At 46.8% G+C, this 24,893-nt stretch overlaps 1 protein-coding gene across 1 annotated transcript in view; it reads right to left on the reverse strand.

Annotated features, from left to right (window-relative positions):
- The window catches only part of LOC119444420 (serine/threonine-protein kinase haspin-like), an 87,148-nt gene that overhangs the window by 43,893 nt on the left and 18,362 nt on the right, over window positions 1–24,893 (reverse strand). The window lies entirely within an intron of this gene.

A 24,893-nucleotide genomic window follows, 5' to 3' on the forward strand; every position in this document is an offset into this window, starting at 1 on the left:
AGATTCATCTAGAAATGCTGTTTCCGAGAACATATGCGCCACGATTCTTAACGATTCCTTTACAAGTCAATTTTTGAAAACTGGCAATATTGAACTTCCTATCGCATACCAGTACAAATACTTACCAATGCATCCTGTGATTGTTGAGGTACCTGGAATTAACAAGTTAATAGATAGATAGATAGATAGATAGATAGAGAGCCGTGTGGATCAAAGAGCAAACTGGGATAGCCGATATTCTAATTGACATTAAGAGAAAAAAATGGAGCTGGGCAGGCCATGTAATGCGTAGGATGGATAACCGCTGGACCATTAGAGTTACAGAATGGGTACCAAGAGAAGGGAAGCGCAGTCGAGGACGGCAGTAAACTAGGTAGGGTGGTGAAGTAAGGAACTTTGCAGACGCAAGTTGGAATCAGCTAGTGCAAGAAAGGGTTGTTGGAGATGGCAGGGAGAGGCCTTCGTCCTGCAGTGGACATAAATATAGGCTGATGATGATGATAATTTACCGTATCATTCGTCATATGGTTTCGACTGCATTAACAATAAATTCCTTAAAAGCACTAGCCTCTTTAGTTCCATGATAATGACAAAAATTTTCCAACAATCCCTAAACTCATGTGAGCTTCCAAAGGAATGGAAAATTGGGAAGGTGGTTCCAATCTTTAAATCTGGCCCCAGAAACTCGCCTCTTTATTATCGACCCATATTCCTTACAACTAGCTGCCGTGAATTGTTAAAGCATCTAGTTTTCACGAATCTGGCCAGCTTACTACAGTCTAACCCATATTTTACTACCGCACAGCATGGTTATCGAAAATAATACTTCAGCAAAACTCAACTGGTATCTTTTACTCATCAGCTGCATCACATCCTGGATCGCTCATCCTGCGCAGTCTTCTTTGATTTTAGTAAACAATTTGATAAAGTATACCATAATCTACTGCATTGTAAACTAAGATTACTAAATATCAACCTTAACTTTCTAAAATGGATAGAACCATTCCTTACTAACCGCTTCGAATTCGTTACTGCTAACGGTCATAACTCCCTACTCACTCAAGTTCAATCAGGTGTACCACAAGGGTCTGTGCTGGGACCACTATTATTTATTATCTACTATATTAACGACCCAACAGTTACAATATCTTCTTACATCTGTTCGCAGATGACTGTGTTATCTTCCGGGAAATTATCAACACTCATGATACTTTAACACTCCAGGCTGATTAGGATAATATAGTTGACTGGTGCGTGAAGTGGCTAATGGGATTAAATATTAACAAATGTAAAATAATGCGCGTATCCAGATCTAATTCTACTCCTAGCACCTGCCATCTTAACAACGTTACCTTATATTTCGTCATGGCATATAAATATATTGGTTTACACGTTACAAATAACTTAAATTGGACCACACATATAGAGTACGTCATTAACAATGCTAATCGCATGCTCGGGTACTTACTGTGCAACTTTTCCAAAGCACCGCCTACTTTAAACTACAGCTTTACAAGACTCTAATACGCTCGAAACTTAAATATGCAACAGCAACATGGGATCCCAGTCACGTTAATCTCATTACTTCACTTGAACTACTACAAAAAAAACTACCCGTTTCAATATTTCTAATTATAACCGTACTGCGAGTATAACCTCTGTGAAAACTAACCTAGCACTTATTCCACTAGCTAACCGCCGCAAGGTATTTCGCTATTTCATAAAATTTTCCATCACATCACACTTCACGACAATTTATAATGTGGCCTCGGTACATTTCAAACCGCCTCGACCATGGCAATAAGGTAGCAATTGGTTTATCTCACACGACGTCTTTCTTTCACTCTTTAATCCTCCGTACATCGCAGGAATGGAACCACCTGACCTCAAGTATCGTAGCCATCACCGATAACAAACTTTTTCACGAAACATTAGCTAACGTTGTATAATCAGGCTAACAATTGTATTACCAGAACTCACTGCAATTGTTCGTTTGATTTGCTTTGCTCTACTACTCTGTAACCACTCTCCTCTTTAATGCCATGTGGCCCTGAGGGTATTTAAATAAATAAAATATGATAAGCGTTAAAACGAGCGAAAAAGCACCGACGACAGCGCAGGCGGGTCTCCAGTCTACACGAACGATTTCGATTTGCGGTTTTCGGCAAGATCAGACCATGGAGTAGACCCGGTGGAAATGTGTTTTTTTCGTTCGCACTGATACGTATGGAGCAAGTCGCGGTACTTTTCGAGGGTTACGCGTGGCCAGTGCTCGCGAACAAATAATTTGTGCCCCCATATTGACGACCGAATTTGTTGTCAACAATGGCAAAACGTAAGGCAGGCCGCACGTATGTCGATTGCACGAGAACCAGCCTGCGACATAATGAAGCCTTCAGTACCTGTGATTACGAACTGATTAAAGGCATGCTGGATTTGAGAGTCGACCAAAACCCGAACGATGTACTCAAAAAAAAGTGTCATGTGGCACGGCTTGCCAGCGAAGTGAGGCAGTTTCGTACAGTCGCGCTGACTTGCGCCGATGCCCGCAGTCAACTTTCAATTAGTATGTTTCTTAGGCACGCTGCATCAACTCCTCTCTATTACACCAGTTTACCATGCTAGCTACAGACACGCTGGCATGTTTATTTATTGCATCTAGATTCGCACGAGCTTTACAGAAAAAAGTACCCGATTACAATTATTTCATTCAAAATTGTAATTGATTACAGTTAACAATTACTGCACCACAAAAGCAATTATTGTCCAAAAGTAATCGATTAGTTCTGCGTTACTCTCCTCCAAACATTCTAACATTTCGCAGATACAGTTGAAAGAGATGGCCTGGCATTTTTCAGTGCGTCTTCTGCAACTCTTCGCACATTATTTATCACCAGTAGCAATTGCTTGTCAAAACTTTCGTTGGCCTTCTTCCCTTGGTTTTGTTGTAAAGGCATCAGCAGCGACACTGACAACTCGCTCGATGTGCGCGCTGCAGGGAAAGGGCCGTGTTGTAACGTACGGACCATCTTGCGCACAACGTTGTCTTTACTCAGCGTCTGTGTCTTTTATCAGGCGCGACGCTTCATTGTTACTCTCTAGTGGGCCAACGAAAAGCTTAAAAATAAAATCATCCGTAGCTGATTGCCTGTGACAAGCAAGTGATAGCAAGTGACTCAAGCTGGTGCGAAACCGGTTCATCGAATAGCGGCACACATGCAGCGACCCAAGTTGGTCCGACCGATGGTTTCTAACCCTGCTCTCTTATCAAGCAGCCCGATGTCCTACCCATTATGCCACGGACTACCAAGTTGGTGGGAAAGCGGTTAGACGAAAAAGTCCCTTGAAAATGCGCGATGTTGCCAAAGAAACCTTCTGGGTTTGCCTGTCTGAGCATGCACATCCGCGAGTTTCCGCTAAATTCACGTTCTCAAACCAATGTCTACCCATTAACGCTTGACCCTTGAAGAAATCAACTGATTACTTGTAATTGATTACTGAAAAAAAGTCATTCGATTACAGTGAGCATTACCGAGTAAACAAGGTAATCGTTAATTTACAAGCTTATCCAAAATGTAATTGTTTAAAAGTAGTTACATGTATTCGTTACGTACAAGTCTGGTTGCATCCCATTCTCGTTTGCTTGCACAGATGTATAGTACAGACGGCAAGATGCCTAAATGACATGATCGTAAACAAAAATTAGAGGGCCACGTGGATGGGCATCTCTCGGTGCACTGTCATGTCTGAGGGCGTGCACCAGTGTTAAGTGTTGCACAACATCGTTGAACAATGGAACAACACCACGACAGTGATTCAGTGGTCCAGCTGCATGGTGTACAAGAGTGGATAGAAACACGTGAGTGGAAGCCATGTCCGATTGCGAAGGGGGGTCCATTGCAAGCTGTGCCGGCTGCATCATTAAGAAATGACCTATCTGGACTCTGCAGCATTACAGGAGCGGTTATCTAGCCTTCTCTCGACTGTGGGCTATTTGAGTCGAGTGCGTGCATAAATGTCAGCCCACCGTTTATGTCTGTCTTTCTGTGTCCTTGTCACTTAGCGATATGTGGTACTCTGTAATGTCAAAATCAACAAGGATATAAGTCCGCTCATGAGCCCGAAGATCTGCTTTGATAAAATAGCCACATCTTTGTCTTGATAGCGCGTAAAATGTGATCCTGATGTCGTGCAATCGGCACAACATACAGCACGTCACTATACGCATCGTTTGTATTGTATACTTCACTGTCACATCTCCGTCGCAATGCATGGGTATTACACGGTTGTTTTCTTTTCACAGTGCTACTGCATAAAAACATCGCTGAATAGTACCACCGCAAGAATAGTGTGCAGTGGAGCTCAGTAAACAAGCGATCACTGGCGCGCACTTGCGAGTGACAGTCGACGCGTGGTTATAGAGCAACACTAATTCCTGTGGCCCAGATCCCATACCTTGGCAGGTTCCAGAGTTTTTCCTCCGAACTCGAACTCGAGCAGGACGTAGTATTGGGTCTTCCCAAGTAACGCTGAAAAAGACCGCGGAAATAAGTATGGAAGCAGGAAACACAGGCATACCAATATTTTGTCACGGATTTCACAAGCAAAAAAAAAAAAAAGCTTAAACACTCCGAAAATTCCCAAGTCGTAATTATTATAAAAAAATGCGGCAGATCACATGCCACATTAAGAATCCAAGTGATGATATATTGTACATATCATTGTTTCTCTATCACTGTGGCCGATCTCCTATGCATCGAATTGCTCTGAGTGCAACCGAACCACAGAACACTTAGCTGAAAAATACATACCCTCCCATAGGGCTATAATGGACGCGGAACTGTGATATTATAGCGCTAAGCTGTCCACTGGTGTTCGGTGTGAACAGTGTGCGCATGCACATATGCTCGTTTGGATTTCATTTCCGGTTTCGGTTACGTGCGCACTGACGCGTGTTCTGCGGCGAAGCCCCCACATGTGTAATCCAATATTTCCTTGCGCCAAGAAGTTCATCGTAGTGACCCCTTTCAGGACGCAAACGTTTTTTTCTTCATAACCAATCACATTTCGATTCAATTCGTATTATCGTAACTACGTTCGCCGCGCTTAGCAACTTTCAATTGTGTGGGAGGGTATCTGGAATACTTCGATCCTTACATTATTCATGAGCCAAATGCGATGGAAAGAAATGTATTATGTAGACATTATCGTGCAAACACCAGAAGTATCGCACAAGTTGTGTTTTCAGACACTCATTCACGTGCTTTGTGTAGTTTCAAGAACATTGTGCGGTTATTCTGTCATTTGATATCAGCGTTTTTTTATGCATTCATTCGCAGGACACTGAATATAGAAATTACCGAAATACTTTTGTTTCATGAATTACCAAATACTTTTGGAGCACATATAAGTCTAGAAAATGTTCACTTTATCTTCAATGACACGCAACACCGGAAATACAACCAGCCTGCAGTTCTCGCATTAGTGCTTTGTGCATGTCGATCGCTTTGCTGCGGTGCGATCACTCGCGATCTTGCCTTGCGATCATCGTATTAGGAAGACTTACGCTTCATAACAAAATGAAAACAGACATAATATCCGCAATTAAATAAACTTTGTCAGAGCCGTTAGCGTAACAGTTAGCCTACCAATTAGCGTACAAAATTCATTGCCTTATAGCTGGCGCCCATTGAGCTACCGCGGCGCCATCTGTCAGGCCACTTCTAAGGCATCTGCGTGTAGAATTAGCCCTACAATAGGGCCAGCTAGCGCCGCTCAGGGCCAAGTGGTGGCGCTTCGGATGTTCTTCCTGATGCTTTCTTCTCAGCAGCGCTGCCGCCATGCAATAAAAACAACTCGCCCAGTTTTCTATCCCGATGCTGTGAACCACAGTGCCGATTTGTGCGGTCTTTCGTGCATCAGGCCTGCTCTTGGAATTGTGGGGTCTGTCCACGTATTTCGGAGGTCACAGCGACACTGGCGTGTGAAGATGACGTTATACGCATCGCAAAGGAAAAAAAATGCTTTTGAGATGGCACGGCGGTGTTCGCTGAGAGAGCCTGCCGCGGTCTCACTAAATAGGCTCAGAGCCAGACGTAATGCTAAACTTCATGAAACAGGCCCACATTTGGGAACCACCTGATCGAGCTTTTTCCATTTTTGGCTTCTCGTGCTGTCGTTCTGTGCAATAAATTCAACTTCATTTACATTGACAATTCTGCGCTCCGTAAAAAAAAAAACTATGAGGGCGTAGATTTTTTTACGTTCCTCGTATATTCTGTCAACAGAGGAATGTCATAAATTTCGTTATCAATTTAATCAGAGTTTAGATTTTTATGAAATTAAGGCGTGCGCGGAAAAACCGTGATGGGTTTGACGTAAACTAACAAAACATTTTTAGTTATGTTTCAACACAAAAAGAAAAATACACAACCTTAGGAACAATGCAGTGCAAACACGCTCACAATGCATATTTGGCATACAACCCGAAGGGTGCAAGAAAGCAATAAATCACGTGTGTTGTGCTGGAGCCCTTTCAAGCTTTGTGGCATACGGGGTAAGTAAATATTTTCCACAAAATGCCAATTTAGCGTTTTTGGTATCTTCGGTGCACCTTATCTACAAAACTACTCCCCAGACTATAGTGAAACATTTACAGTAGCACTGTAGTGATAACAATCAAACTAAAGTAAAATCTTCTAAATATATCATATTCGCGAAAAAGAAAACATCCAAGTTTTCTTATATATCCCCACAAGTGTAAACATTCTTCCTTGCAGGCTGCTAATACAAACAGGAATGTAGGTTCTGTTTGAGAACTGTTTAATATGAAATATACTTGCCAAATGAAATGGTCATCCGGTGATTAGTTTCTGAGTAAAAGCGCATTAAAAGCAGAAACTTTACCAATAATGTGGCACATAAGTACATAAACTATTAGAGGTGCCATGGCGGAAGTACTACTGACCGTCAGGTTGAAGGACCCTTTCAGCACGCCACATTTCGGATTTACACATGCAGTAGCTTTTATGATAAAACGCTGGAACCAAGTGGACCCATTCACTTCCTATGTCCCGTTAAGGCATTCGTATAGCGTGGGTGCGAGCTATGTGCACGAACAGATTTTCCGGTAAGTGTTCTTGATACTACAGAGCTTGCCTCTATAGAACAGTACTGTAACTTTTCTTTGGTGTCGTTCACGAGGCTCAGGGCACAGGAAGCCCCACGTGCTAATATCGGATGAGAATGATCATACTAGCGTTGTTTACAAAGGACGCACTGTGAAAAGCCGCTCGCTGTTTTGAAAAGGCGACAATCAAATCTTCTCGCATTCGTGATGATACATAATATTCGCGTGTTATGCATATACTACAGATGCAGTACATTTTTGTTTGCTGTGGCGTTGCGCGCATGCCGTTTAAGCTATTCTCGTGCAATACTGATATTTCAGTGCAATGAGCACAGCAAATTCGCATCATGGGACGGAGGAAACAGTCGTTATAAGGAAATGCTTGTCCTACAATACTTCAAAAGGAGACCAATAGTAAATAAGAGGAACAGATCACTCCAATTTCACGGATACTTCGTAGTTCTGAGTGAGACAAATGATTAAGTGAGTGCCGACATATGATCCCGTGACTGTCTTTATACGTGGACACACCCATGCATGTTTACTGCGGGGACGCGTACAAACTCTTGTACTTTCTTGTATTTGTGCGACAAGTATTCACTGCGTGTTTTTAATGTGCGTCGTCTTCAACAAGATCAATTGCGCGCGAGGAACAGAATAAAAGGCAGGCAGTAAGTGCACTTACCGGGGTCGTTGTTCTCAGAGCAGAACTGGTTGTCGTAGTCTCTCCAACTCTTCACCAGGACGGGATGGTAGGTTCCTTGCACGCAAAATATTCTGCAACAGATGACGACGCCAGAACGGCGGTGATATACAGGAAGCGCAGAGGCGCGAAAACAATTTGGAGGACGCATAAGCTTCGCCTTTAAGAATGGAACGCGATTGCATTAGAAGATCCCTGGCCGCTTATCAGGCGTCCCGGCAACTGCAGCTTTCTTTCTCCTCCAACTTCGCCTCCGCACGCGGCCATAGAGTAACATACGGATTACAAGAGTGGCCACTCCAGCCTAAAAGCGGCCGAGCTACGCAGCTTCATGCCGCCCGCTAGAGGGCAATACAACACTCCGTCTCCAAGGGAACACGCGTACTAGTTATCTACGGTGGTAACTTTTCTAGTGCACTATACATCTACTTGTCTATGTGGCTGTAGACGTAGACGTTATCAACGGGATCAGCCGGCCATGAGCGGTGGATGATAAGACTAGTATATAGAATAAAGCGTAACGCATCGCTACAAAATATCGGCCATGGTGTGATCAGGCAAGGCGACGCTACAAAAGATGTTCGATAACGTCTGCGTGCTCTTTGCTGGTTTCGTCTGCCAGAACGTCTGTCTGCTTGGCTGCTGCTTGGTAAGAAGGCCTTCATTACGTTCTTTTTTCCCTTCATTACTTTGCAAATAGCTTATGTATTTGTCACTTCAGCCATAAGTTGACATTTGTCGCATGGTGCTGTTCGGCGCAGAGAGCTTTTTGTGTTTTTCACTTGGCGCATGATGTTCGTGGATTGCTTCACATTATGTAAGAAACAGCAATTTGGAATGCTGCGCAGCAGATTTGCAAGAAAATAGTTTCTTGGCGCGAGAAAGTCAGTCGGCGCACGCCGGTATACGTAGACTGAATTCAATGCACGTGTGTGCAATAGTGTGAAAGAATGCAGTTATGCTTAGGATCGTTATTCATGGCGTGCGCAGATTGCTTGAAGCCTTTGTTACAAGCACAATTAGAGAGAACTTGCGAATTGAGAAGCATGTTTAGAAGCTGTGGCTACGACGTATTCTGAATAAACACTCCGTCCTCAGTACCGCATGCATGGCACCGAAGGTATAGCTTTTTTTTAGCTGCGACAATTGCACGTGACGCTTTTCGCGACAGAGCGATCTGAAGTGCGTAGGTGAAAATTTGTGCGAAGGCGGGAGAGAAGACATAACCAATAATTTTTTTTTCAGGTCATGCCGACCATAGTCAAGTACTACGGGTATTACTCCTGTGTTGCGAGGTGCAGTAACAACGGCAGGACAGGGAGAGAGCGTGCTTGGCTGACAACTGCAGAGAGTAGCCTTCATTCCTTGTTTGCTATGCAGCCCGAAACTACCACTTAATAAGAAAGGTTAGACTTCACAGGACGAGCGTTGTTTTCCTCTTTAATGCTAATGCTGTCTACTACAGTGTTACTGTTCTGTGGGGTTTTTCATAATATCGCCTGTTTGTTCGTTTTGTATAATTTATTCTCAACATATGACACCTGTATTGGCATGTCTTGCACCTTGCAGTGCAACCAACTTTCTGTGCTTGCGTTCATTGAAGGTTGCGAAAAAAAAAAAGTGTGCATGTGCTTAGTAAGAATACGACTTGAAACTAAAATGTTTCGTCTCTTCTAACACTTGTCATGTTTATTTAAAATGTCTGCATAAACACACAGTGGTATCGTGTGCTTGCTGCTCTGGCGGTACAGCTTACACGAAGCTACTCGATGCATGCCAGCAACGCGTTCAAAAAAAATCGAAATATAGCCTCCGGGACGAGCACTCACACGGATGCAATCTTGGAGGCCGTATAATTTTTCCGATCACCAGAAAATAGCCTTCGAGATCGGTTTTATGCAGTCCCAATCTCTGAGTCTGTGTTGATTCCACATACCCGCTAGGTGCGCTGCGAACCAAAATCAGTATCAGGGGCCTATGGAAGTGTCCTCTCTTATCCTTGTATGTTACTCTATGACGCGGCTGCTGGAAAACCCCTATATATAAAAAGTAGCGCCATTCTTAGATGTTGCCGCCACCGCGCTCACCCCGACGTTTCCTCCTCGCCGCCTCCCGTCGCCCCAGCCTCCTCCGCTCCCCTATTGGCCAATCCGTCTCACGTGGAAGCAGGCGTTGCGCTTTTGTAAATTTTTTTTCTTTCCAGCGCGCTCCGACCGCCATTCTCGGGCCTGTGCGACGAAAGTGCTCTACGAACAAACGGATCAAACGTGATCGATCGCGCTGGCCGCACCGTGCGCGACAGTAGAACGGAGGAGGAGGGAAGTGGTTGGCGCTACATTTTATATATAGGGGCTTTGGGCTGCTCAGGAGGCAAGTGACATCTGGACGATGGTTTTGCAAGGAACTAACCGCGGCGCGCCACTGTATGAATTGTATAAATGCTGAAAATAGGGTTTGTGTTTGAGTTTCCGCACAACAGAATTATTTTTTCTCGTATATTCAAATTACAATCCGACGCCATCATACCTGTAGGTCGTGGTCAAGTCGTACTTTGCGATTTTCCTGACGCATCTTACTTTGATAAATTCAAGTAGTTCACTAACGCCTCTGTGCCATTCGGAGGGCCTGCGTGGTTCGGGATTTCTTGGGCCGCGGACGCCGATGCCGGATTTTCTGCGACGCGGCACCTTTAACGCTATCGCGATAAAGCGCACGGGAGACCGTTTCTCTTCTTAGAACCAGCCGCGTATACACTTGAATGCGACGCCTCCCACCCAGTCTGCGGAAAGTGGCACGGGCTAATGAAACGGTTCTACTCCAAGTAGATTTCGCTCTTGGTCAGTGGTCCGACCAACGCTCCGCCATAGTTATATCCCCACGATCGGCCGTTTGGGATCGGTGGATTAAAAGGAATGTAACGAAGCGAAAAGAACTTCTACACTATTGCGCCCTTGACACGAGTCTTCTCATGCAGAACACACACTTCGCGGTGTCGTAAAGCAAGGATGGGCAATCAGACAGTTCGGACAACAGATGTGGCGCACGCTCAATCGCATTTACCTGAAGGGACGGCCCGCCAAAAGCTCTGGTTATGGCAGAGAAAAATAGATCGCTTCGCAGATTATCGGTTGAACGCAAACATGGGGCCGTATATTTGTAGAAAATAAAAATACTTCCCTCTCAATCAAATCTGAGCGCTAGCGGAAGCGCTACCTTCGCGCGAGCCGATGACGAATCGGAAAAAAAATCAAAAGATGCGGCCCCCACGGCCTCGAGAATCGTGCTTGGCATTTGTCGACGGGCCCGCACGTATACACTCACCTCTTCAACTCGATGAAGTTGGCCGACTTGTTCGTCTCGTTAAAGCGAAGGTTGCTTAGCTCCCTGCAAAATAAATAAATAAATAATAGTAAACAAAGGGAGAAAAAATAGAGCAGCATCGGGTGCTTGCCCACGGATGATTCCAAACAAAGTGTGGACCCACTGTGTGTCACACGCGCGTCAGGCACCGAAGCGGTGACGGTCAACGAAATATAAGATTACAGACGCTTTTTTTTGGACGCAGCAAGGACGGCGATGTTTGATAACGTTTATTTATTCTAGTGACAGCTTTCTCAAGCTCCCTCGTCCACGTTAGATAGATGGACAGCGGCCGGCGGAGGAAAGTGAGGAGGACGCGCGCCAACAGTCCTTCATTACATGCACACTATAGGCGAATTTCTGCCGTCGCCGTGAGGTTCCGTATAAAGTCCAAGGGCGATAACGTCGTACACTATATGTGCTAGTGAAAGCGTCCGAGGGGAGCCGACGATGCGGCTCAATCTCGCCCGCGCGAAAGGGCGGAAAGCGGGCAGGAAGTGAGCCATCTTTAGCCACGCGCGAGGCAGCCAACGTTGCGAGGTATCGAGGGGAGGGGGGGGGGGGGCTGTATTTTACTCCGGCTGCAACTGCGTATGTGGCGGATGCGCACGGTCGCGCGACCGAATCTTGAGAGTGATCTGCGTTGGGGTCAGAGTCTAGGTGTGTCGGCGGCTCGTAGCTTTGGGCATGCTGTGTGTGCTCAGCGTTCAGTTTTCATGAAGCGATAATACATCACGAAGGTCACTTCGCTCGCTGCTGCTGCTGCTGCGTTTCCTCACGCCAGCGTTTTGACTGCGAGTGTTCGCAGTCATCGAGTGTGATGTGTCCATGTTTTTCTGTGCGCGCTGACACCATTCTTGTTAATTTAGTTAACAAGTGAATGCTTACAAGTTGACACGGCCGATAAAGGCAATATCCTTAATTCATATGGCTCTCTGTTAATTTGCTATAGCAATCGATCCTTCGCCTTTCAAGCGAAACCGTTATTTTTTTTTTGCTAACTGAAGGACATACTCCCACTCGTGCGCGATCATAGCATATAGCCACAAGCCAAATAATCTCGGATTGCACCAATTCACAAGGCTCTTCATTCGTAGATGCTCTTGGGCATTGGCCGGTCTCCTCCGCTAAAATTTTACGTCCAACATCACGATTGGCTCACTTTTGCTCTACGAATTGTTCTACCATAATAAACTTTTTTTTGTAACTGGCCCTAATGTCAGCGCTTCGCGTTGCTTGCTTGCAGGTTGAAACAGCCAGCGGTACCGTAAAAGCAAGCAATGTGCCTGACCATCAGACCACTTGCAACTCGCATTAGCACAGTTTCTTGAAGAATCAAGATTACCTAAAAGTTTCTCAATTTTATTATTCTAACTTTGATTACGACGCCGTATTCACTCATATTGCTGCGAGACAGAAGAAGAAGACTACAGCATCAGGCTGGCATCGATGAAGAAGAGGCAGAGGTTGATTCTCGCCATCTTGGCTGGCTGTTGTTACGCCTGTGCTACTCGCCTTACTTGTAAATATTTGTAAATATATGCTTTTTGTGCAACAGTCGTGTAAATGTGGTGATTCCGTGTGTGGTTGCGCTGCGTTTCCCACCAATGAGGTCCGCCGTGTGTATGTCAAAATGAACATATACAACGCTTGTGAACTGCGCAGAGAATTGTGTTCATTTGTAGAATTTACAACTGTTGTCACTATAGTCTTCTCTATTCTTAGAGAAGACTATATTCTTATTCTGTCATTATTAGAGGAGTAGCCGGAACCATCTAACAGGCACCAACATCTCCTTGCATACAGCTTAAAAAAATTTTTGAAGCAGTGAGCACTCCCGGTGGCAGCCTTACATTTTAATTATTAAATGACCAAGCGGGCACAGTGAAGGAGTAGACAACCAAATACGAGGGTTCCCCTGTGCCTTCAAACTGCTCCGACGCACTGCCCAACCTGGGCGCATATTCACAAGGTACTTTGTACACTAAAACGATTGGTTAGAGCACGCTCGATCTAGCCAATCGTGACGGAGAAATATTAACGAAGGCCAATGCTACCATTGAAAAGAAAATGTTCTTACGAAACAAAACTAAACAAAAAAAGCATTTGGCAATATGCGGCCTATGTTTTGCTGACCACGCGATTTACGCTTTCAGATATTTTAGCCATTGAGCCACCAATTAATATGCGTTCCTAATTTTACATCTCGGGTAGGTGTCGGTGAGTCCTGCGCAGATTTCTCGGGATGGCACCGGTTACGATATGTGCGCTGTCAAGCTCACTGTAAAGGTGCCACGTTGTTCCACTATTGTTTTTCTTTTTAACAAAACCTCGTTTTCTGCATCGAAGCACAAAAAGTAACTGGCGAAAGTAATTGGGGAACGATTATCTCGAAACTGGTCTCATCCGGCGAAGTCCTCGCAAATGAATACGCTTCACGAACTAACCGAGGCTACAATTCGTAAATTGCAATATGGTTCCTAAAGTAATTAAAAAAGGTAATTATTTTTTGTTAATTCGATTGCGGTTTTCGATTTCTCGCTTAAGTATAATGTCCGCCTCTCGAGTATTCCAGCTGAAGGGTGAGAATCGCGCTATCTTCCGGAGACAATTTCTAAAAAACTTCGTCCGGTCTTAGAACACAAAAAGACATCGCGCCCGTATACGGGCGGTTGCCGCCGACCTGGTCATGAGGCATTGGGGGATGACGGTGCTCAACGCCATTTCAAGCTCGCCGTCCTGGTTCGGGCCGCCGCCCACGATCATCATCACCTTGACGGCGCTCTCGTCGCCGCTGGGCCTCCGGATGTGGTAGACGTCGGCCGTGGAGCCTTCGGCCAGCTTGACGCACCTTCGGCAGTCGTCGCTGCATGGCGCAAACATAGGGAGGGTTATATGTGCGGGCCCTTATTCTGAGGGATGATCTCCCTTTCTGCGCCATACAGATATGGATGACCAAAACCCGCAAATGGCGCCACTGGTTTTAAGAAGAAACGCGAACGTCCTGGCACATTTTACGGGAGATCATAACGTAAGTATACTCATACGAGGTCGATATTCTAGTTAGACAACGAGCTTTTATTCTTACTAGTAGCCTAGCGTTTACATTATAGCGGACCAATAGCGCTTCAAGCTGGGGAGCGGACTCCAGCATGGCTCGGCTCTCTCTCGGAGCTCAAGTCGGGGCAAGCGCTGGCTTCACTTTTGCTGGCGAGATGCTGCGGCTGCAGACAGAGGCGAATTTTGAAAGGAGCCTCCTTGGCCCTATGGGAAAAGAACATACTGAGATGCGTTATATGGATCACGGAAAGGTTTGTTAATTGAGTAGAGAGTTGCGCACGGTACAACCAGATCATCTCGGGCGAACAAGCGGACGGTCCCGTGGAAATACGCCCATACAAGAGGCCGCGACTTGTAAAAAAAAAAAATGGCCCGAAAACACGAGGGATACTTATTCCAAAAATGCAACTATCAACTATTTGCTGCTCTCTCTCTCTCTCTCTATATATATATATATATATATATATATTGTGCGCATTATTCATACGCTTCATGTTATCATCACCGTTTTGGGGCCTGGTGGTGGGGCTCTCGCTCGAGAGCAAAAAGGCGAGTTTGACTGCCTTAACCTTGTCTCACTATATATATATATATATCGTATTTTCACGGGTCGTCATTTTAATTTCTGCCAGTTTTCTGCCAGTGTTCATATATATATATCGTATTTTCACGGATCGTTATTTTAATTTCTGCCAGTGTTCACCAGACGGTCGCTGCTATCAAATTATCGCTCGGCGCCAAACGCGCAAACAGTGGATCCGAATTTTCTTGAACGTCGTCGCCAATTCCTTATAGCAAAGGAGGCGCGTCCGATCAGATTATACGCGCGCCACGAATAGTGCAGTGTATACATTGTCGAATGTAGGCGATCGAGCACCAACAACTACTCTGACATGTGTAGCACATACGGTGAGACACGTATCAATGGCGGACGCGCACTTGACCACTTGACCCGTGAGAAGAGATTGGACAGCCGACGACATTATCTGCTAATAAGGTACATTTCCGTGGGGAACAAACGCCCCCAAACAGAGCTGCTTTAAGCGGTGCCGCATGCGAGCCTAAACTGGCCTATACGGCGCTTCTCTAGACTGTTCCCTTTCCCTCAGGCACGTGTGCACATGCAGGCGTGGAAAGGCTCACACTGAGACTGCAGGGGGGGTAACCAACACCACCCAGATAGCACAAGGCCTGTTCACTCCGATCCATGACGTCATGCTACCTGGCCCGTCTGCCATGAAATCTAATGGGGATGCTCCCGAGTAAGCAGCGGTGATTTCGACGTCGCCGCTTTCGTCACGCCAGGCTTTACAATGGAAATTTCGGGCCAGGCTGCATGACGTCATGGATCGGAGTGAGCAGGCCTTGCGCTATCTAGGTGGTGTTGGGGGAACTGAGCAAGTATGTATACCCTACGCGTGGACAACTCACGTGAGCCGCAGTGCCTGTTCGAAGGTCACCGGAGCCTCCTGTTGGCAGTGCTTGAGCAGCTGCTCGAGCAGAGTGGCGGGCGACGAGTCGTAGCGTGCGGCGGGCGCTGGTTCAGGCTGCGTTTAGTGAAAAACAAGAAAAAGTAACGCACTTTGAGAGGCGTATCCGCTATGCAAAAAGTGGCCTTTATGGTCAGAAAGACCAAGAGTATCTTTCAGCACGAAAAAAAAAAATGCAAAAGGTAGCGCGCGACGCCAATATCTGATACTTATGTTTTAAAAAGCGCTGCACGAACCATGTGTTGACGTCTTTGACATAAATTGATGAAAAAGTTCTTAATCACTTCTAAGGAATTTATCAACGGGAGCGCGAAAGATACTGGAAGCTCCTGCAAGAGCTTGCTAACGACTATTAGGTTGGCTTCATCCGCACGTAAGGCTTCGCGCCTAAAGTAAAAATTTAACCTTTCTTTTTTTAGAATGATCCGTATGCCTGACTTGGTCCGCAACCGCCAAGTCAATCACGCATAGATCATTTTCCTGTTTCTAAAGAGCCTGGAAAAGTTCTGGTTTTGCCCATAGAAATCGCCAGCTGGCTAGCAAGCCAATAGCGAGTCGCCGACTCGCTGTAGCGCGCCAGAACACTAGTCCAAGACATTTTCGACACTCTTCCTCCGCAACTATAATCGCAATGTTGCAAATCAATTTCGTTACAAGTTACACGAAAAAAAAAACAAAAAAAAAACGTGGTTGCACTCCAGGCTTGTGGCACATTACTTCTACCTGAAGACGCAATAATGTCCCGTACGTTGATCCAACTTCGAAATGCGCTTTACTAGCATTGTTGACTGATAGGATCCGAGACTGATAGTTTACTGGGGCGCAGGCCCTCTGCTTTTACGGCGTTCGCAATAGGGTCTGTACTCCCACAACCCCACTGCTGACCACCGTTCTGGTGTCAAGCAGATGTATATGTATAGCTAGACGTTAAGCTGCAGTCAGAAGTAGATTTAACAGCGGAGCTGTTGTAGGTCGAGGCTGCGCCGTCCGTCCGTCCGCTGGTGTCACGCAGGTCACGGGACCAGGAGAGGATGAGAGGCGAGGACGGATTGAAAGGGTGGCTGTATATTTTTTTTCTTACTTTCCCCATTTCGTTTAAAGTGCGAACCAATCGCTACAACAAGACACTGCCCGTTCACTGGCGCGTGAAGGTTGTACTCGGAACACGTGGAATGGAAAGCTCTGCCTATTAGGCGGTCGTGCAACGGACATAGTCCAAAGTGCGTACAGGTACACACACAGACACACAGCGACGTATACCTGTTCGTGCCGCGGGTCTTCCGGAACTTGGGAAGTGGGCTGCGCGCCGAAGCTGGCGATGGCCGACTGTGACGATGGCGCGTCGGACAGCTGGACTCGCTCGTGGTTGCCGGCGACACCAAAGTGCATCACGGTGCTCCTGCATACATTAGGTTCAACAAAGATGCACTCGGTGCTAGCGCTCTTTTATACGACGCATATATACAGTACATCCAACCACAAACGTTTTCGGAACGCGGAATTTGCGATAAAGTTTTTCTCCCGACTTCAGTTCTAACCCTGCAATTTATAATAGGCGAGCGATCTGCTAATCATATCGGGAACGTAGGCCAATGCACCTCTTGACTAGTGGTAGGAATTAAAAACTCAGGTGTAAGTGTAATTTCATGTACAGGAATTAATTTTATGCATGCGGCACTACAATAAAGGTCTCTTCAATGCTTCGCAGTAACAATGAACATCGCATAGTGCGCTATTTATTTACAAAATCTGGCTGCTTCGCTGCACGTTTAGTAGGGAGTATTCTAACATTTGATCGCGTCTGCGTTGGCTGGCGCAAACATTCAATATTTTTGTTCAGTGTGGTGATACGTTGGTAATCAAGGGGGTGTTCAGCAGCGTGAGTTAAATGCGTATGAAAAACAAAAGCTTTCACTGGGGTCCCATATCGATTGCCAGGACGACTTTGACGGCGAAAGCGTTAATGCGTTAACGCCATTTCATTTGCGATTGTTTACTTATTTCGATTAATAATTTTTAGCTATTATTTGGTCACGATTCGGTTTCAATATTTTTTACTTGCTGCTACGAAGTCTTGAACTGACCCTAATTAGTAGGTACTACCAGAGTCCTTCCATGCCCTTTCAAAAATGGAAGGACTCTCGTACTACTCTTTGGAACTCCTAATTAGTCTTAATTTGGCGTGACCAGTCTTATCACGGAGTCTTTAATTGATGTTAAGTAGTCTCTATTACTATTTGCAACCCTTAATTACTTATAATTATTCTTAGTTACTTATAATTCAATTAAGCACGCATTAATAAAAGTGTCGTATGTCCATGTACTGGTCTTGTTAATTACCCTAATTACTTTTATTTAGTCTTTGGGACACTTGAATTACTCTTGATAACTTTTAGCTACTTGGTGCTTAATTCACTTTTACATGCTTTATTGAACGGTAGAGGTGTAGTACGCCGTTTTCAGAATTTTCCTACCGCAACTGTTGCCGACGATGGTCAAATTCCGCGACTAATGAGCCAGTTAAGCCTTTCGCTTTAGAAGGCGCCAATGCCCATTAACGCACGAGCGCTTATGCTCCATCGCGTGCACACGGGCGCACACAGCGTTTTAGAGACCGCATCCGCACCTGTGACAACGCTAAAATGCACCCAACACCATTCTTTTGGAGCAAGGCAACACCTATTTAGATGCACTGGGGAGTGAAGTGACCTTGTAGGGAGACCGCGCATGCACAGACCCTCGGACTACTTTTTCATCGGCGCACTCCGCCGACGAGCGGCCACCGGTCCGGCGTTACGAGTTATTTTGTGGGCACCTGTACATACAACAAGGCGCAAAATGCATACGTAAGAAAAAGGGGGAGAAGGGAAGTTGAACAACATGGTGAAACTAAGACACAAATACGGAAAGCTCAGAACAGGACAATGACATCAAGTTGTGAAAAATATCAAGGTCACGAAAGTGGGCGTTATAAGGACTCTGTATTCTGTGGACGGTTGAGTGTTGATGGTGACAGGCAACAACATGGAAAGGTCTGTGTTCTCTGGTGATCTTGCGCGGAATACCAAACATGATACAGCTGAGGAGTTCGGGGCACATGAGGATACCGTGAAGGAGTTTGAACACAAACAGAACGTCAGCACGATTACGTCGGAGTGAAGTAAGGGCAATGACAATAACCCGACAGTGCTACATCAAGGTCCAGCGTCCGTGCTAGGAAAGCGGTGATGATACATGCTTAGAAACTTTTTCTGGGCTACATCTATAATGTCACTGTTGGATCTAGAAATGCAGTTCCAGACGACCTATTCGAGTTGAGGAAGACAGATTGTTGTGTACAACTTGTGGAACGGTATACGAGAATTGAATTATTCGATAGTCGGCAAACAGAGCCAATAGTACGCACACCCCGCAATGCAACGCGTTTAGTGTGAGCTTAATAGTGTAAGGTTGTATCAAAAAGTACACCGAGATCATTGATCTCACGGACCTTACACAATGGAACAGATTCTACTGAATAAGAAAAAGGAATTATCGCTGTTTTGCGAGAGAAAGTCGTGACTTTGGTCTTAGCAGCATTCAAGGTGAGGTTATTGTCTGTGCACTATTAAGAAAAAGAAAGCAGGTCAGACTGCAGGATGCGACAGTTATCAACATTATGTATTGCCTGAAACATGTTGATGTCATCGGAATATAGAAGGAATGAACAATTCTGAATGGCAGAAAGAACGTCATTTATAAAAATTAAAAAAGGAGTGGTCCCAATACTGATCCCTGCGAGACGCCGCTAGTTGCAACGTAAGAAGAAGACGTTTGGCCATTGACGTCTATTGACGTCTATGATCTATCAGTAAGATAACTCTGCAAGAGATTCACAATTGACGATTCAACACCAAAGTGTGTAAGCTTGATCAGAAGCAGTGAGCAAAGCACCCCATCAAAAGCTTTGCTGAGGTCACAATTAATTATGCCAACTTGCCTCCTTTGGAGTACTGGCGAGGAGATATGGATCACGAAACTTGTGAGATTTGCGATAGTGCAGCGGCCACTGAGGAATCCATGCTGATTCGGGATCAATGCGTTCTTCACAGTAAAAGACAATACGTTGTGAAGAGCAAGCTCAAAAATCTTAGACGTGGCACAGAGAAGAGAAATTGTGCGATAATTTGAGACATCGGTTTTACAGCCAGACCTAAATTCAGGCAAAACACGAGCAGTTTTCCACATGCGAGGGAAAGTGCAAGTATTCAGAGAGGTACGTATTAAATATAGATGTCAATACTGGGGCAAATATACTGCGGTAAGCTTATAAAATTGCGGAGGGGATGCCATCAGGACAGCTGGATAGGGAAGGCTTCAAGCGCTTAAGGCATTCGCTGATCAGCTTTTCATCAAACAACACAGGACTAGATGTAGGAGCTGTTGTGTGCTGCTGACTGACACCAGCGTTGAAACCTGAAGCTTTATTTAAGGAAGAGAAATGGGCAGCAAAACAATCCGCGACTGTTTGGACTTCTACTCCTCTAGAGTCGAGCAGGCGAAAACACTGTCTGCGATTACCAGAGCGCTTGCGGATATACTTCCAAATTCCACCGGCCGGTCGGAGGCGCTCTTCTCCAAGAATGCAATACATGAGTCATGATCCCGCTTATAAAGGCGTTTGCAGAGAGCTCGAAAAAAGAATTCTTCTTTCCACTTATTAAGCACAGGACTTTTGGAGTTACGGAGCGCGCGATCTTAATACTTTAGTGCAGTGATAAGTTCAGATGAGAACCAGTCGGTATATTTAGAGTGTTTATGAATATATACTGATGAATGTATTTGAGCATACTGCTCAAAGCAAGCTTAGTAAACTGATCTATTTTGTCAATGACATTGCTTTTATCGGTGACCAGTGACCAATCGGTGGAGGACAAGAAATCGTACAAGCCAACATAATCACCCCGTTTGTAAGCAAAACGAGAAGATTCATTAATACCAGTGGAGGAGCTCTGCCTCAAGGCTGAAGCAGAGGCCGTTATCTTAAGTAAGGGGTGAAACTTATCAGGACAGACAAGGGAAATGTCAAAACGGGAGTCATCTATAACCTGAGCATTCGAGAGGCAAAGGTCTAAAACGTTGCCTCCGGAATTGGCGATCAAGTTGTGCTGCTGAAGAGAACAGAAGGACAGAAATTACAACAACAGGCTGCATTTGTTCTCTATGTAATGGTTTTAATGAGAATATGTAAGCGTGGTCCAATAAATTGCTGGTGTGTTAAAATCACCAAGAAGTATTACTCTGTGCTTGCTATGGGAGGATAAGACATTTTAAATAGAAGAGAGGACCTCACGAAAAAGAAAGGGGAAATAATGGGTGGTACGCAAAAGTTGGATGGCGCGGCGGTCGTCGAGGTGAGCAGACGCGTTCACATCGGCTCCGTCTTCTACAAATGATTTCGCAGCGATTTCAACTGTATTTTACCCACTAACTTTCACCAACGGATCTGTGAAGTCGAGAGGCATCGACGGATACCCGATTTTGCGGTGGGCCACCATTATTCGCGGAGATATTGAACTTTCTGTACTCCGATCACGCCGCAGCCGCGCTAGGTCTAGGCGTCTACGCCGAACGCTAGGCCTAGCCGGCGCAGCAGCTGCGCGCCGCCGACGGACGGGATGCCACGTATACGGACTTTGCCCAACAAAGCGGCACAAGCCGACAAACGTGACTCAAGAATGAGCGTGCAATTAATGGGGGAAGACATTTCCCCCGACGAAATTACCGAAGAAGCCGGATGGAAGACCACCGGAGCGCGGCGTTCGAGACCCCGAAACCGCGGGGAGAACCAGACGCACGACATCGACGCAAGAACGGACACGCTCGGCACCGGCCAGCAAGGTACTAAACCCAAGTATAGAAAAGGAAAGGTCATCAAGGCGGGACGCATGCCCAGACTACCGAAGGATGAAATGAAGATCGAGGTTCGACCGCAGGGTCGCTAAGGTCGGCGCCCCTACAGTCACCGCCGCTATCTTCGCTGCCGCCGGTATACCTGGAGAAGAAAGCGCGGAAGCCACCGTCTGTCCGAACTCACATCAGAACATCGTCGTTGTCAGCACTCCAAAACGATCGAACGCGGACCGCTACTCCAAAATGCGGCAAATTCAGATCAAAGGGAAACCGCACGAAGTCAACGCGTACGAAACGGCACCCGATAATACAACGAAAGGAGTGATTCGAGGCATCCCCATTGAGGACGGACCCCAAGTGCTGGACAAGAACATCGTAAACTAGAGAAACCCACTGGCACGGGCGGCCAAACGCATCGGCACTATGACCACGGTAGTCATCGCATTCGACGGACTCAAGGTACCCAACCTCGTCAGGTACGGTGCAACACTAATCCCTTGCAAGTTGTATCGCAAGCAGACTGACATCTGCTATCAATGCGGTCGCCTCGGCCACCGCATGGACGTTTGCCCAAATCCCGCCAACCGCATCTGCCGGGGTTGCCGGGGCTGCGGCCTCCGCAACTCCGACCAAGGACATCGATGCTCGCCCAAGTGTAAGCTGTGCGGCAGTGCTCACATGACCACCGACAAAACCTGCAACGCAAGGTACAAGACTCCGTACGTGATTCGCAGACGACGATGGGAGCACCAAAACGCAAATAATCAACTGACACAGGAAGACTTCCCACCCATCCAGTCGACCAGACGCAGATCCAGGTCGCGATCGCCTAACCGGTCCCGGTCTCGCAGCAGGCAAAAACACAGCCGCGCTCCGATGAGATCCAGGTCCAGGACTCCAGATCCCCGTAGACAAGATGAGCTGGGCGGACACTGTCCGGGGCACCGCGCGGGAGGGGGTCGGCAAGGCACCTGAAGTCCCAGAGCACAATCAAAAGGCCGATAACGGCGCCTTAGAGGCGCTAAGGAAAGAGAACGTGGAAGTGCGCGAACTCAGACGCGAGCGCGCCGCGGCAGATCAAAATAAAGAGAGCGCACAACCCCCGGTGCCGGCGAACGTTCCTGACGCGGACGCAGCGGCCCCGAAAAAACGGGCGTTACAACAACAAACGCACGAGGAAGGTTTCGAGAGCCAGGTACAAGTGGAAATTACTGACATCAAGAGAATGCTATGCACCATGCAAAGTACCATTGAGACCCTTCACGCAACAGTCCTCGGGCTCTCAAACAGGACCACTAACCTCGAGGGAAACGTGCTCACCCCGTATTCACGCAAAGCGGACACGTAACGGCGAGCACCGACGCGGGACCTAGCAACCATCAAGGGCAGCCGGGTAACTCACATCCGCTTCAACATGGCCATCGATAATCGAGGGATAGTAATATGGCAGTGGAACTACCGTGGCTTAGCCGGCAAAAAGGCAGTTCTTCAGCAACACATCAGACACGCAACACGTAAACCCGACGTAATATTACTCCAAGAAACGCTCACGAACGCGGCTACTTTAACAGGTTACAAAAATCACGGCAGCAAAATCGAGGGAAGGGGTCTATGCCCGCTCGTAAAGAAGAGTCTCACATTCGTTGACCACGAACTAAGTGGCGTCCAGATGGAACACGCTTTCATCGAACTGATACCCACCAAGCAGAGGAAACAAAGCATATTGATACTGAACGTATACAGCAGTCCGTCGAAACCCCGCCAACGCTTCCGGGCGCTGTTTCAGAAGATGCTCAAGATTGCCGGGTCCCGAACGTTGATTGCAGGGGGCTATTTCAACGCGGCAGACACGGCGTGCGGTTACGGATATAGCACGGCTAAGGGAAGACAACTCGGACAAGACGCACATGAACTCGACTTCACGTTAATTACGGATCCGGCGCATCCGACGAGAATCGGCAACTCCACCACCAGGGACACGACCCCGGACCTGATGTTCGTCAGAAATTCTGGGACGACGAACACCACGTGGAAAAACACGTCGACCAACCTGGGGAGCGACCATATGATCTTCGAAATACGTCTCGACGCTGGACGAGGCGCAGGGCAGTAATCGCAAATTCGAATGGACCGACTGGGCATACTTTAGAAAAAAACGAGACCAACAGCAGCCTTCAGGAGATACGATCACGGACATCGAAGCGTGGACCCGCTCGTTGGTCGCGGACGCCAAAGCGCCAACCAGGACCATCGAAACCGAGGTCGAAACGGACAAAATGGACAGCCGCCTGGCGCATCTCATCGAGGCGAAGAACTCGGTCCTGCAGCCAGATGGAAGGGACAGAGACTCAATCGGAGAGTCAGAAAGAAGATAGCCGAGATCAACCGCAACATCGAGGAACACTGCCACATGCTCAAGCGCCAGCAATGGGACGAGTTATGCAATGCAGCGGACGGCCAACTACACAACCGGAAATCGTGGAACCTGCTCAGGTACTTGTTGGACGAAACGAAGACCAAGTCCCACCAGAGGGACTGTCTCGCACGTCTGTTGCACAAGGAGCTCGAGAAGCACGGCGAAGATGCAGTGACCGCCCGGTTACGAGCAAAGTATCTGCCGCACACTTCGACCGTACAACACGGCCCGTATGAGGGGGATCCGAACGAAGAATTGGATAAGGACTTTAGCGCAGAAGAGATCAGCACGGCACTGCACAACCTCCACAGCAGATCAGCTGTGGAGGTTGTGCCTGTGGATTTGACACCCGGGCCCCGATCGGGTGTCAAATCGCACCCTGAAGAATCTCGACGACCGATCTGTGGAACAGTTGACGGCATACATCAATGACTGCTGGCAGCGTGGCAGCCTCCCACAACAGTGGAAAACTGCGACAACGATCCTAATCCCAAAACCAGGAAAAGCGCCGAGCCTCGACAACCTTCGCCCCATATCGCTAACGTCATGCGTCTGCAAGACCATGGAGCACGCACTACTTAACCGCTGGCAAGCCCACTTAGAGCAGAAAGGGGCATACCCACCATCCATCATAGGACTCCGCCCACACCTGTCCACGCAAGACGCAATGATACAACTGAAACACTAGGTGTTCGATGGCAAGACGAGAGGCACCAGAGCTATTCTAGGCCTCGACCTCGAGAGCGCGTTCGATAGAATGGCGCACTCGGCGATCTTATGCCAAATATCGCGCCGTAACCTCGGCTTACGCACGTACAACTACGTGAAAGATTTCTTGACAGA

Source organism: Dermacentor silvarum, chromosome 1, assembly GCF_013339745.2.
Source record: "Dermacentor silvarum isolate Dsil-2018 chromosome 1, BIME_Dsil_1.4, whole genome shotgun sequence".
NCBI classification, from domain to species: Eukaryota; Metazoa; Arthropoda; class Arachnida; order Ixodida; family Ixodidae; genus Dermacentor; species Dermacentor silvarum.